The 13,134-nt window shown below is 36.9% G+C and overlaps 1 pseudogene; it reads right to left on the bottom strand.

Moving 5' to 3' along the window:
* Positions 1 to 2,054: 2,054 nt before the first annotated feature.
* LOC100688221 overlaps positions 2,055 to 13,134 on the bottom strand; it is a 222,847-nt pseudogene continuing 211,767 nt past the window's right edge.

Here is a 13,134-nt window from a genome sequence, read left to right as displayed (position 1 = left end):
ATAGAACATCTATCATACGCTGAATGTTAAGGGCCAAAGAGGATACCAAAAAGTAGGAGGCAAAATTCTTCCCCACAAAAGGCTTGTGTCCTAATTAGATATATAATTTTTATATATAAACATTTATATTGATCAAGTGCCAAAATATGTTAAGTAGACAATACAGACCTTGGTTGGGTCAGAGATTGGGGAGATCAGCATGAAGTGCATCTGTCAAAGAGACACTTCAGGAAGTCACAGGAAAGGGATAAAAATTGAACCAGATCTGATTGGTCCTTTCCTGTACCCTATGTAGCTTACTTTTGCCTCTACTCTATACAACAGCATGCATAATTATCTCAGGGGCTAGGAACCAGAAAACCTCCCCTCTGTTGACAGGTATAGTTTACCTGGAAAATAGAATGTCAGAGATTCAAAGGGGTATGAGCTCGAGCTTGCTCTTGTCTTCATTATGAGCTCTCCCTTGGCCAAAGCTATAAAAGAGCACATCACTTACATATCTGAAACATAATGAAATGGCATGTTTTTAAAAGGTCAGGATGCCAGAATGCAACATAACTATTGTGTTAAACTCATAATTTTAAAAAAGGTAACCTTAAAGTCTTTGCAGAAAATCATAATTAAATGCTAGTTAGAATGTCTTTACTGAGCCTATGAAAAATGTCATTCTAACAAAAGCAACACAAACCCAGAAATCTAAGATAATATTTCTTGTCTCAGGTATCTTCCATTCTTAAAGAATTTCCTTTTGGGTTATAAAGTCTGACTTAGCACAATGTTTTAGATCGATAACAGCTCAAAGCTAAATATAAGGATCCAGGTGGAATTATAGGAATTAAAATTCTTAGCTCACAGCTACTCATCTATTTTGGCTCTACCAAAGTGTCCACATTTGACTGGGAATGTATTTCACCCAGCTGACTGCTTCTCAACTCTGAGCTCTTTCCAAGGGAAGCTGAGTTCCCCTGTAGAACTTTTCAAAAAGCAAAAAATGATGTGTGGAATGCCACTAACAGACTCAGTTTAGGAAACAGGTCATCAAAATTCTAATGTAGTTAACATACAGTGTTATACTTGTTCCAGGAGTCCAATACAGTGATTCAACAATTCCATATATTCCTCAGAGGATTAGTGTAGTATTTTTAATATATTGAAAATAATTTAGTTCTTCACTTAGAATTAAGTTATGTAAAACTATACCACATCTCTACTAATATCTTGAATGTCTCCTTCCTTTACTCTTATTAGCATATGCACCCTAACAAACGCCTACCTCTAATTCAAGAGTCAGTTCAAGGTATCACCACTTTTGGGAGGTCCCTCAGACAAAAGAAAACATTCTAAACTCTGTAGTCCCCTGATATTTTGCATATTTCTTATTTGAGCAAACAATATTGCAGGATATTTGTGATTTTTTCACTAGACTTCCTTAAAAAAAGGGATTGCTTCTTACTCCCTTTTGCTTTCTAGTATCTATTAAATAGCATAGAGTAAGAATTTAATACATATTTTTAAAGAAATGAATGAATGAGTGAAACTAAATTCTTAAACTATCTCTTCCCTTAGACATAATTGACATACTTAGAATCCTTTCCAGCAGCCCACAGCAGTCTAGATGAAAAATGGAGTAGAAAATTTTATATTTATTAATTCAATTATTTGTTTGTCCATTCATTCATTTAGTAAATATATTTTAGTGCCTAATATATGCCAAGCACTATTATAGGAACTAAAGAAAAAGTTTCTGGTTTTGATGTTTAAGTTCACTTCTAAATTGTTTTATATGTTTAAATACTTGCAAAGTGACCAAGAAGTCAAGCAATATCTAAGCAGTGTTACGGTTGCAGCTGCAAGGCTGGCTCGTCATACTTCCACAAATTCAGTCAGTCAGTAAGGAATCAAGGAGTCCAAAGGGATTTAGACAATTTATTACTTTCATCAATGGTACTATCTTGCCATTTATCCCAAGCCCCAGTTTCTACATGATGATGTAACTAGGGCTGGGTATTGCCTCCACACACATTGGGGATGTATTACAGGAGGGGAACCCTTAGATTTGGAGACTCTGATCTTCTATCAGGACTATTGGAAAATCTTCCCACAATGTCCTCTGGAGAGAGGTGCTGTCCTTAATACCCTGAAATATAAGCAAATATCTCTTTGGAAAGGAGGAAGGTGTCTCTATCTTTAATGCAAGGATAATAAATACATTTATACTGGAGTCCATTTTTCCAAGGCATCTGTTTATACAAACATGTCTGAAAAATAGGCATAGAGCACTTGGCTGATAATACCTAGACAGGTAGAAATCTGAGACTTATGAAGTATCTTCCAAATTTATGGCATATTATAATTATATATGTTTAAAAATAAAAGTGTTATATACCTCTTTTAAATGTATCTAATTTAATCTAAATAGTGTCATAATATGATACTGTCATCCATCTAAAAACTACGCAAACTCTTACAACAGAAATTTTAAATATTCATTTTCTTCCTTGAATTCATATTTTCATTCTACTCCCAACACAAAATTTACTCCATTATAACTTTAAATCTGAAAATATTTTATAAACGATTCTATCATGCTTATTTGTGACTGGAATTTACTTTGTTATCTTCTATGGCTGTAATAAGGGTTAAAAATACTCAAATTATAATTATAACTATACTACTATATGATTATAATAAACTTTTTAATAAATATTAATTATATAATATTGGACATGCACTTTTGAAGAGATGAATGAGACTTTAAAAATTAGTCCATGTATCCATTTGGTGTCATCCAATGTTAGATAACACACTTTCAAGACCAGTTCTATTCTGATAATCATGTTCCATAAATAGACACATAAAATCTCACATACATAAAAATTAAGCTGAAAAGAAAGAGTTTTATACTGGAAACCACATAGTGATTTTACAAACAGTTTTAATGATTTATGTGCTTATAAGAATTTAAATTATTTAAAAGAAAATAATTAGAAATCACATGACTTGCAAAAAGATTTATTACCTGGCCATCATGCAAAATAGTTTAATGATCTATCAGCTCACAATTATTTAAAAGAAAATAAATGGAAACTATATGACTTGCAAAAGGATTTGTTACAGTCATTAAAGTATTTGATTTTCAACATATAAGTGTAACTGTATAATAAAAGATTAATTCCACAAAATCTGGGTTGTCTAAACTCTAATATTCCAAAGAAAGCTTTGCCCTTTGCCAAGCCCCTGGAAGGTAACCCCTTTTCCCTTGGAATATCCTGCCTGATAAGAGTATCTTTGTTTACCTGGGCCACTAACTAAATGTGGGCCACTAACAATTCTACTTATGTGTGGACCTTGAACTATGGAATACCAGTTTGATCCCTTAGTGGCGCTGGACACTAAGCTCAGGCAGGCAGGTAGGTAGCCTTGCCTACAAGATTGATCCCCAATAAAAACTTGGCACACCATGCCTTGGGTGAGCATTCCATGGCAATGCACCATGATTATTATCACTCACCATTACTGGAAAGATAAGAGTTCTACAGTATAACACACACAAAAATGTTTTAACAACATTTAACAAGTGATTGTTGTGTTTTTGTTTTGTTTTGTTTTGTTGTACATTAGACAGTTTATTCACATTAGGGGTACCCAGCTCAGGCCATCTTGTAACAAATCCCTTACCCAGTCTAGGCTCCATAATTGGACATCTGGTGGCATTTCGCCACCCTAGACAGTGTAACTGAACATGAAGACAGATTGCAAGATGTAGGCCCAAACACAAGCATAAATACACCCACACGGATACAGCAAGTTGCCTCAAGGTCTCGTTTTGGAACTCAACCAGGTGGTTATTCAAAAGCAACAGAATCATGTGGAAGGTTCAGATCATTTGGGAATGCTCATTTAAGGCAGCCATGGAGTCACGGGGTCTATTAAAGTCCAAGCCAGTTTTATAAAATGATTCATCCAGGCAAGTGGACAAATGTATGAACGCATGTGTTAAAGTTCCAGACTGAGTCATGTAACACTAGTGAATGTGTATGATGCAGTCAGCAACACTTTGAGGGGAGCGATACTTTAAAACTGAAACGTGAACATGGATGAAATGAGAAAGACTAAAAATCTGATTATTTTCCTACAGAATATTGGATACTTCTCAGAATTAAAAGCTATTTCTCGAGGGCTTGTCTTAAAAAAAAAAAAAAAACTGAAACCTGAAGAAAACACTCAAAAAATATTTTGATTTCTGGAAAATTTGCTTTGGTGAATATAGGACATCACCAAGCACTTTATACAACCCATTGGGTTGGTGGCTCCAGCACATACTTGGCAGTTCTCTGTCTCATCCATGCATAAACACTTTGGAAGACTTCCAAAATAAACACTCAGAAAGATACAAATACACTTTTAAAGCTATCCAGAAAATAATGTTATCTCGGTATCAAAACAACTGTATCTGAATTACACCTATACTATCTCTATTCTTCTATTTCTGATTTTTTCAATATTTGAAGTAGTACAAGTCAACTGACAATGAAGTTCACCTTTTATAAAATATAAAGAGCTCTTCTCTTTAGTCCAGATATTGGCCAACTCATAGAGCATACCAAAAGTAAAGCACTGATATTTAATTTCCAAAAATAGTTAAAACTTTTAAAAGGTTCATAAAGCTCCATAACAGATGACTTTAACAGTATAAAACTTGTGCTTTCATATTCACATTGAGGCAATGTTCAGTTTCGTAAGAGTTTAGGTCAAACAAGACACGCCACTGTACCAAACAGTGTGCAAACAACTGTCTTAGAAAAAGGAGATGCCTCTCTTAAATAACTATTTACTTTAGGAATAAAATAAACCAACAAATCATTTCATGTTTTTCTACAGCTAAGAAGAGAGGAAAGGATGATTTTCACAGGCCATGCGGCTGAGAGAGAAAGTTGATTTGGGGGAACGGCTGTCCTACGAGTTTCGACATGTAATACCTTCTGTAGGGCTTTTCCTAAATGAGCATAGAAGCTGATTAAAGTGCTTGCCATGGCTGTGTCGGCCGCAGACTGCAGGATCATCCCACAGAGATCCATCTGAATATGCCCCATCAAGAGACTCTGCTGGCGATTGTCTTTACGTGGAACACAGAACCAGCCACAGGGATGGTGAAATCCACGAATAAACCTGGTCTCTTTTCACTCCAGCCAACACTTAGCCCACAGGACAAAAGCCTACGTCTTTGTAGCCCATGGTGTAGGAGAAACCCACAAACTCTTGTGGGGAAATTATATTCCTAAACTGACCAGCAGTAATGTAACGCATCACACAGCAATTCTCTTCAAAGTGTTCCAAAATATCCATTGAAGTCATTAAGCTGTCCCAATCCAAGCGACAGGGACTCGGGTGTATATGGTCTATGACACTATTCACAATGTCATCTGTAACACCCTGGGCTTTGAAAAGGTATCCATTAAATTCTTCTGAAGGTTTTCTCCAAATTGTTGTATCTTTCATTTTCTTGGCAACTCACCACTTATCATCTCTGATGCCATGATATTGGATGAGAGTGTTTTTAAGTCTAGTTGCAAAAGCAGCAGCATCAGGCAGGCCTTCCATTTTTTTCTCCTGAGACGCAGCGAGGCGGGAACATGGTGGACTCCTGGTGGTCCGCAACCCCGATGCTCTGGGGCTCCCCAAACAAGTGATTGTTAATTATACCTTGAGATACTATATTCATGAAACCTAAAATTAGACAAAACTGTGTTTTAAAACACTCCTGCAAAACAAAAACTTGCACAATGGATTTTTTTAAGTTTAATATCAAAAAATGCATGCCAAATTTTAATTTTCTAGAGAGCTCATAGTGCCCTCAAATTGCTACAGATACACAGAGAAAGATTCTAGAGAATTAGCATATTGACATCAAAGAGAAAGAAAGAAATCTTAATTACACAGGGTATATATAGCATTTTAGAAACATTTTATTGTAGATATCTATGCAAGTAGATTAAAAAAAAAACATATGCTACATCATGCAAAAGGCCTAGAAAGTAGTAAACCACAGAGTTCACATAATTTGTTGTACTAATGATTAAGATTAAGTACATTAGTTATAATAGAATCCACAATATAATCCCACAACCAGCTTGGTTAATTTAAATCACATAAGTAATAGAAGAGTAAATGAGTGTTTAAGAAATAAACAAGAGGGCAGCCCAGGTGGTTCAGTGGTTTAGCGCCACCTTCAGCCCAGGGCCTGATCCTGGAGACCCGGGATCGAGTCCCACGTTGGGCTCCCTGCATGGAGCCTGCTTCTCCCTCTGCCTGTGTCTCTGCCTCTCTCTCTCTGTGTGTGTCTCTCATGAATAAATAAATAAAATCTTTAAAAAAAATAAGAAATAAACAAAAAATAAGAAATAAAAAAAATAAGAAATAAAATAAACAAAGTGGTTGATGAGTGATATGAGATTTGGGCTCCAGTATCATAAAAATGAATATGCATTTACATTCTCAAATAATTTTTGAAAAAATTTAATGAAAGTGTATCTTCTGTAATTTATATGATGAAACTATAACATTCTAATTGAGTTCTGACACAGGCTCCTTTTTAGCTCTTATCTGTTGCAGGTAAATCTATTCCTGATTGAATTCATGCCAACCATGCAGCTCAAGTGGAAAGTAAGACCTAAAAGTATAAAAGTGCTCCTCAGGCTCTTTCTCATTTCTGAGAATAATGAGAGTGGCAAAAGCACACCGCACTACAGAATGTACTTCCCAACTTTTTCTGAATCTTGAAATTCTATTTCTGAGTTAGATGGATAGGTACATATATAAGATGTGTAACCTTGCCATGAGTTTGTCACCTAGATGAAGTAAAATCAGCTACTGTCACTATTTCTTTGGGTTTTTCTTTGTTCTGTTCTTAAGATACATTTTCCCAGGTGGAATATATTCTTTGACAATAGATCATGGAGTACAAGTAGCAAAGTTCTTAAAAATTCATCATTCCTATTGCCCAGTAATATTATATAATGTATCCGAACTCAAATTATCTCAGCATAGATCAAAATATCCATTCCTAATCCCATTAACAAAAATATATCTAGATTGAAAAAGATGGGAAACATTCCAACAGGGTCATGATGACTTGACCATCCAGAGCTTCACACAATTTCTAGTTCTGCCAAGAGGTAGTAGCTCCATTCCTCCAACTTCTGTCCTCTTGCAACAAAAACACTACAGACGTAACACTACAAACAAGCAGAGGAAGATGCTGAAACCTACAAAGAAGGCAGCCAGCCTAAGGCACCAGGAAGCTAAACAACAACATAGTGAGTTCTATGGGTTTCTTCAGCACTTCCTCCTGTATCCCAGATATAGAACACTGAGCCTACATTTCAGGACCACCAAAAGGAACAGATTTTTCTTAAACTCGAAGCAAACCTGTTTGTACTACACATTTTCTACCAACTGTTATTTATTCTAGAGGAGATGTGTGTGTTCATGTTGGAAGAACTGCTGACACTCAGAAGACATTAGCAAGAACATAGAAGTTAGCTCTTCACTTCCCATCTGAAAAACATTTATAAAGTTTGTTTTTGTCTAGACCAGCAGTTCCCAGTGTTGGTTTGCAAACTGCAGAGGAGCTTCTAGGGTTTAATCTGAAACTGTCTCTGGATGCAGAAGACTGGGAGAAACCAAAGAAAGAGGCAGACCACTAGAGGTTAGTAGGTGACACTTTTCGAAAGCAAATGGAACTTACATACAAGGTTATCTTGGGTGTCAACAAGATGAGTAGATGCTTGTATCTACCCACCAAACATTAAAAGTTTATATAGAGGCCTTAACTACATTTAGTCATGTATACCATGTAGGTGTTCTTAACTCCACATTACTATCTCAAAGCTATATCCTTGGGGCAACTTCTGGGAACAGGAAATGCAAGTAGAACTCATATTCCAAGAAGAGGAAGAGGGGTGTGAGGATCCTCCTAGTGCCCAGGTCTCACTCTCAAGTCAACCAGCAGTCATGTCTTTTTGATGATCTTCCCCAACACCCAAACTCTATCCTTGATCACAATCTCCCAGCCAACTGATTGATATAGATTGCTGCTATTTGTCCCCAGTTTCTAACTCAGTTTATAATCTTGGATGAAGTCTAAGAGTTTACATTTCCAGAAAGTTAATACCAATGTAGTGCTAAAGGTAATACCAGTGATAGTGGTTTGAGGACTACTGTTTGGGAACCACTGGTTAAAACCAAGCACTACTCGGGATCCCTGGGTGGCGCAGCGGTTTGGCGCCTGCCTTTGGCTCAGGGCGCGATCCTGGAGACCCGGGATCGAATCCCACATCGGGCTCCGGGTGCATGGAGCCTGCTTCTCCCTCTGCCTGTGTCTCTGCCTCTCTCTCTCTCTCTGTGTGACTATCGTAAATAAATAAAAATTAAACAAAACAAAACAAAAAAAACCAAGCACTACTCAATCTAACTGTAAAGTTAATATTCTCCCCTTGACAGCACAATTTAGGCTGGAAATCACAGACATAAATGTACTGATTATGGAGAATACTATTCTATGTATCTTGTAGGGAACAAAGATCCTCTAAGTGAATAATGTGGCTTACCTGAAAGGTAGAGAATATTTCCACTATCTACCATTTTGAGAAGAGACAGGTTTGGGAGGAGAACATGGACATATGGAAGGCAAGCCGTAGAGTATAAAGTATGATGAAGCAGCAGGACAAATTCCCCTCCTTGAGTGTCATAGCTACTAGAAGATGAATACAGAAAGTATAAAGATGAACTCCTAAAGTCATAAAAATTAGACTCTATTATTTAGAAGGCTGAGTGAGTAGAACCACAGTCTGGAGAACAGAAATAATAGCAGATATTCTGGACTTAGAGAATTGACTTTTATATAGGGAAAGAAGACAGTGGCTTTAGATCTGTGAAGGGACCAAAATACTTAAGTGATCTTGTCTCAGTACTACCATGAACCATGAGAACAGCTTAGCACTAAATGATTACCCATCTTCAAAGAACACAATAGACTCTACAGGCTTCTGGATTATATAGGTGTCACAATATCAGTGACTCCATACTAATTCCACAACAGCAAGACTAAACTCAGAAGTCACACCCACCATGTAGTAACAGATGCCATGGCCTTAGACTGGAAGACCCTAAGATCTTTTCAGGTTGGCGCAAAAAATTTGTGGCTGTGTGAGACTCTAAAGTTCTTAGGCAAATTCAGGGTAAGGGGAAACCCCAAGAGGAAGAGTTGGGGTTTCCAACTTGTGGCTGTGTGATAAATAGGGAAGGTGGGTACTGAAGTGATTAATTGAAAAAATTAGGGAGATGTGACTAAATTGGTCGTCTAAATTAGTGGAGCATTTCATATCAATTACATGGTTGTTGTTAAATTAATTCCCTGTGGCTGGTTGGCTCATTGGTTAAATCATGATGCTAAGAGAGAATGAAGAAGAGATTTAATTTTGCACTTGAAAAGAATGGCTTTGCTCATGTCCACGGACTCTGGAATCTCCCAATAACACTAAAATGCCAGGCATCATGTAGTGATGATCCAGAACAGGAACATGAAGATATGGTGGCTGATGAGTGCAAATTCATTACTATAGTACCATGACTAGAATAAACAGCTTAAAGATGTGCCTAATGCCAGTGGGCAGCTGCATCATTTTGGTATTCAGATTACAGCCTTATTTGAAGAAAGAGCTCTGACTTGACTGAGAAAAGCCACTTTTATAGAGATTCTTTAAATTCATCCAGCAAATTTATTATGTACCATACACTATCTTCACTAAGCGATTTAATGTTTTCTCCATTTAATCCTTATAACAACTATATGAGATAGGTCTTATCCTCCAATTACAAATGTAGGAACCATGGTTTGAAGAGATTATGTAATTTAACTTGATTATAAATTTGAAATTTTTTCTAACAAAAGGATCTGACTTATTAGGGTGATGCTAGCAAAACAAGTTAAGTTTGATCTATTTAATATGGATTCCATCAGCAAAAAAAGCATGACATAACCAAGGTCAAAACTTTGTCAAAATTAGACCCATGTATTTATAAATTAACATTATGCCTCATGAATCTCCTGGGACTCCTTAGAGTAGTTTAATCTAGGTCTCAAAATCTGTCTGTATATGAAGTTTTCTTGAAAAAAAAAAAAAAACTTTTAATTATAGCTTCCCCGGGTCTACCCAAGAATGTAAATCTAGATTTTATTAAAATCCCCTCAAGGTCTTCTGATATACAGGCAAGTTTAGAAACCACTAATGTATTCTGTTCTTTGTCTCAAAGAGCTGGAATAAGCCAACATGGTGCCCAAGGAGAAAGGTACCCAAGGGGTATTGTGACTTTTGGTAATACGACAGATGTGATAGGTTGAAAAGACTTCCTGCTTCGAATCACATAGATATTAGATAGATTACCATAAAGAGGGTTTTTTTAATATTTACATAATAATAATAATAATATAGTAAAGTATGCAAATCATAAGCATAAACTCAATGAATTTTTACAAACTGAACAAATTTATGTAAGTAGCACGCAGATCAAGACAGAAAATATTACACGATCCCAGGAGGCATGCGTATGCTCCCTTCTTGTCATTGCCCTGACCCATTTCATCTCAGATAACCACCATCTAACATAATAGTATATTTTAGGTTTACCTGGCTTTGTATCTTCATAAATGAATCATATAGTACTTGCTATCTAGCTTCTGGTAATTGTTGTAAATGGTTCAATCTCATTGCTGTATAGCACTCCACAATTTATCACAATTTATTTCTTACCACAATTTGGTCAACCATTCTGTGCTTAAAAGACATTTGAGTAGTTCCCACATTTCTTGTTTTTTACCAAAAGTATTGCTATGAAAATTCATGCCATTGGGTGAAAATCTGTACTTACTTTTCTGTTAAGCATATACCTACAAGTATAATTATAGGATCAGAGTAATGGATGTTTTAGTATTAGTACACACTGCCAATTTCACACACCAATTGTACTGGTTTATTTCCCACCACAACATATGACATTTCCAATTGCTCCATATATGAGCAAATACTTAGTATTTTCTGTCTTTATTTAAGCGAATTTAGTTGTGCAGTGATATCTCACTCTAGTTTTGCTTTTCATTTTCTTAATGGCCTATGAAGTAAATGATATTTTTATATGTCTACTGGCATTTGACTATCCTCTTTTGTGAAGCTCCTGCTACTTTTTTTTTTTTTTTTTTTTTTTTTACTTGTAGAAGTTCTCTACAAATTCTTAGTATAAGTAACAATTCTTTGTTGGAGACTTCTGGAGAAGACGACAGAGTAAGAAGATCCTGAGCTCACCTCATCCCACAGATACAACTAGATAACACCCACATCAGTGTAAATAACCCAGAAAACAAACCAAAGAATGGAAGAACAGATTCTCCACAGCTAAATGAAGAGAAAAGTCCACATCAAAGAGGGTAGGAAGAGAAAAGACACAGGTGGGACCAAATGGACTCATGAGACTGTCTCCAGGATCAAAGGACAACAAAGGCAATGAGAGAGGAAGGAAACAGACCCTCACACCAGGCACCTCAGGCAAAAGAACTCACACAGGGAAGACAAATCCCCATTATATTTGGTTTAGAAAACTAGAGGGGGAAAATTTCATGAGTTCTTACATCAGCAGGGCTTGACACATGGGACTGTAAAAATCAGTGAACTTAGGCTCTGGAAGAGCCAGGAGGGCAATAGGGAACTGAGTCCCTTCCCTTAAAGGTGCAGCACAACCAGGAGCCCTATGGAGATATAGCATAGAAGCAGCAGTTTGAAAAACAGCTGGATATACAGAAGGAAGATTTGTTTATTAATCTCAAAGCATGTGCTGGAGGGGCAGGGATTATTGGGAGACTTCTCCAAGAACAAAAGACCCAGCAGATGCCATTTCCATCCATATATGGACAAATGCATAAGCCAGTGCAGCATGGACACTCTCTACCTAACTTGTCAACAGCACGCCCTGCCACACACATTTCTGTGGATCTGGCTTCTCCAGCCAGGCCTTGTTTGCAGGTCTCCTGCCATAGCAGACCCACACACCTTGTTGGCACAGTGTGCCCTGCACTGGTGCTCTCCTATGGACTTCCCTCTCCAATATGCACTTAGCCAGAACCCATCCAAAGTGATGCTACAAGCCTGGCAGTGTGCAAGCCCTGGCCTGGTGAAAGGGGGAGATACTCATACAAACCAGCCTGACTGCAGCTCCTGAAATGGGCTAGAGGTTGACATTTGACCAGATGGACCAAAGTCTACCTACAGCAGATAAAGAAAAGCCATTGTAGATGACAAGGCTAAAAGCAAAAGTGGTTCAGCCACAACACTAGGGTGCACACACTATACATAGAAGACACCCCAAGCACCCAGGTTCTAGTGACAGAGTACATATCACTGCAGGGAATTACAGGAAATGTTCTTCATGATGCCAGTACTTCCAAGAGCAGGAGACATAGCTGACTTTTCTAACACATACAGACACAGAGAAATAAAAAATGAGGAAAGAGAAGAATAGATCTCAAATGAAAGAACAGAATAAAACCAGAGGCAGAGAGCTAAAAGAAATGGAGATAAGTATTATGACTGATAAAGAATTTTAAATAATGGTTATAATGATATCCATAGGACTTGAGAAAAAAGTAGAGGACCTCAGTGAGACACAAAGAGAAAATATTAGAAAGAACCAATGAGAGATTAAAAAAAACTCAATTACTGAAATTAAAAATATACTAGATAGAAAGTAGACTAGAGGGAGCAAAAAACAAATTAGTCACAAGAAGGAGAGTGTAATGGAAAGAAATAAAGCTAAAGAGAGAGAAAAAATTAGTAGAAAACAAAAATAGACTCATGGACTCAGCAACACCATCAAGCCTAATAACATTCACATTATAGGGACCCCAGAAGAAGAGAGAGAAAATAGGGCAGAAAATTTATTTGAAGAAATAATAGCTGAAAACCTCTCTAATCTGGGGATGGAAAATAGAAATCCAGATCCAGGAGGCACAGAGAATGCCTGACAAAAATTAACTTAAGGAGGTCAACCCCAAGACACATAATAATCAAAATGGCAAAAATCAGT

The sequence above is a fragment of the Canis lupus genome, chromosome 2 (genome assembly GCF_011100685.1).
Source record: "Canis lupus familiaris isolate Mischka breed German Shepherd chromosome 2, alternate assembly UU_Cfam_GSD_1.0, whole genome shotgun sequence".
NCBI lineage: Eukaryota > Metazoa > Chordata > Mammalia > Carnivora > Canidae > Canis > Canis lupus.
This window is presented reverse-complemented; position numbering and strand designations above follow the sequence as displayed.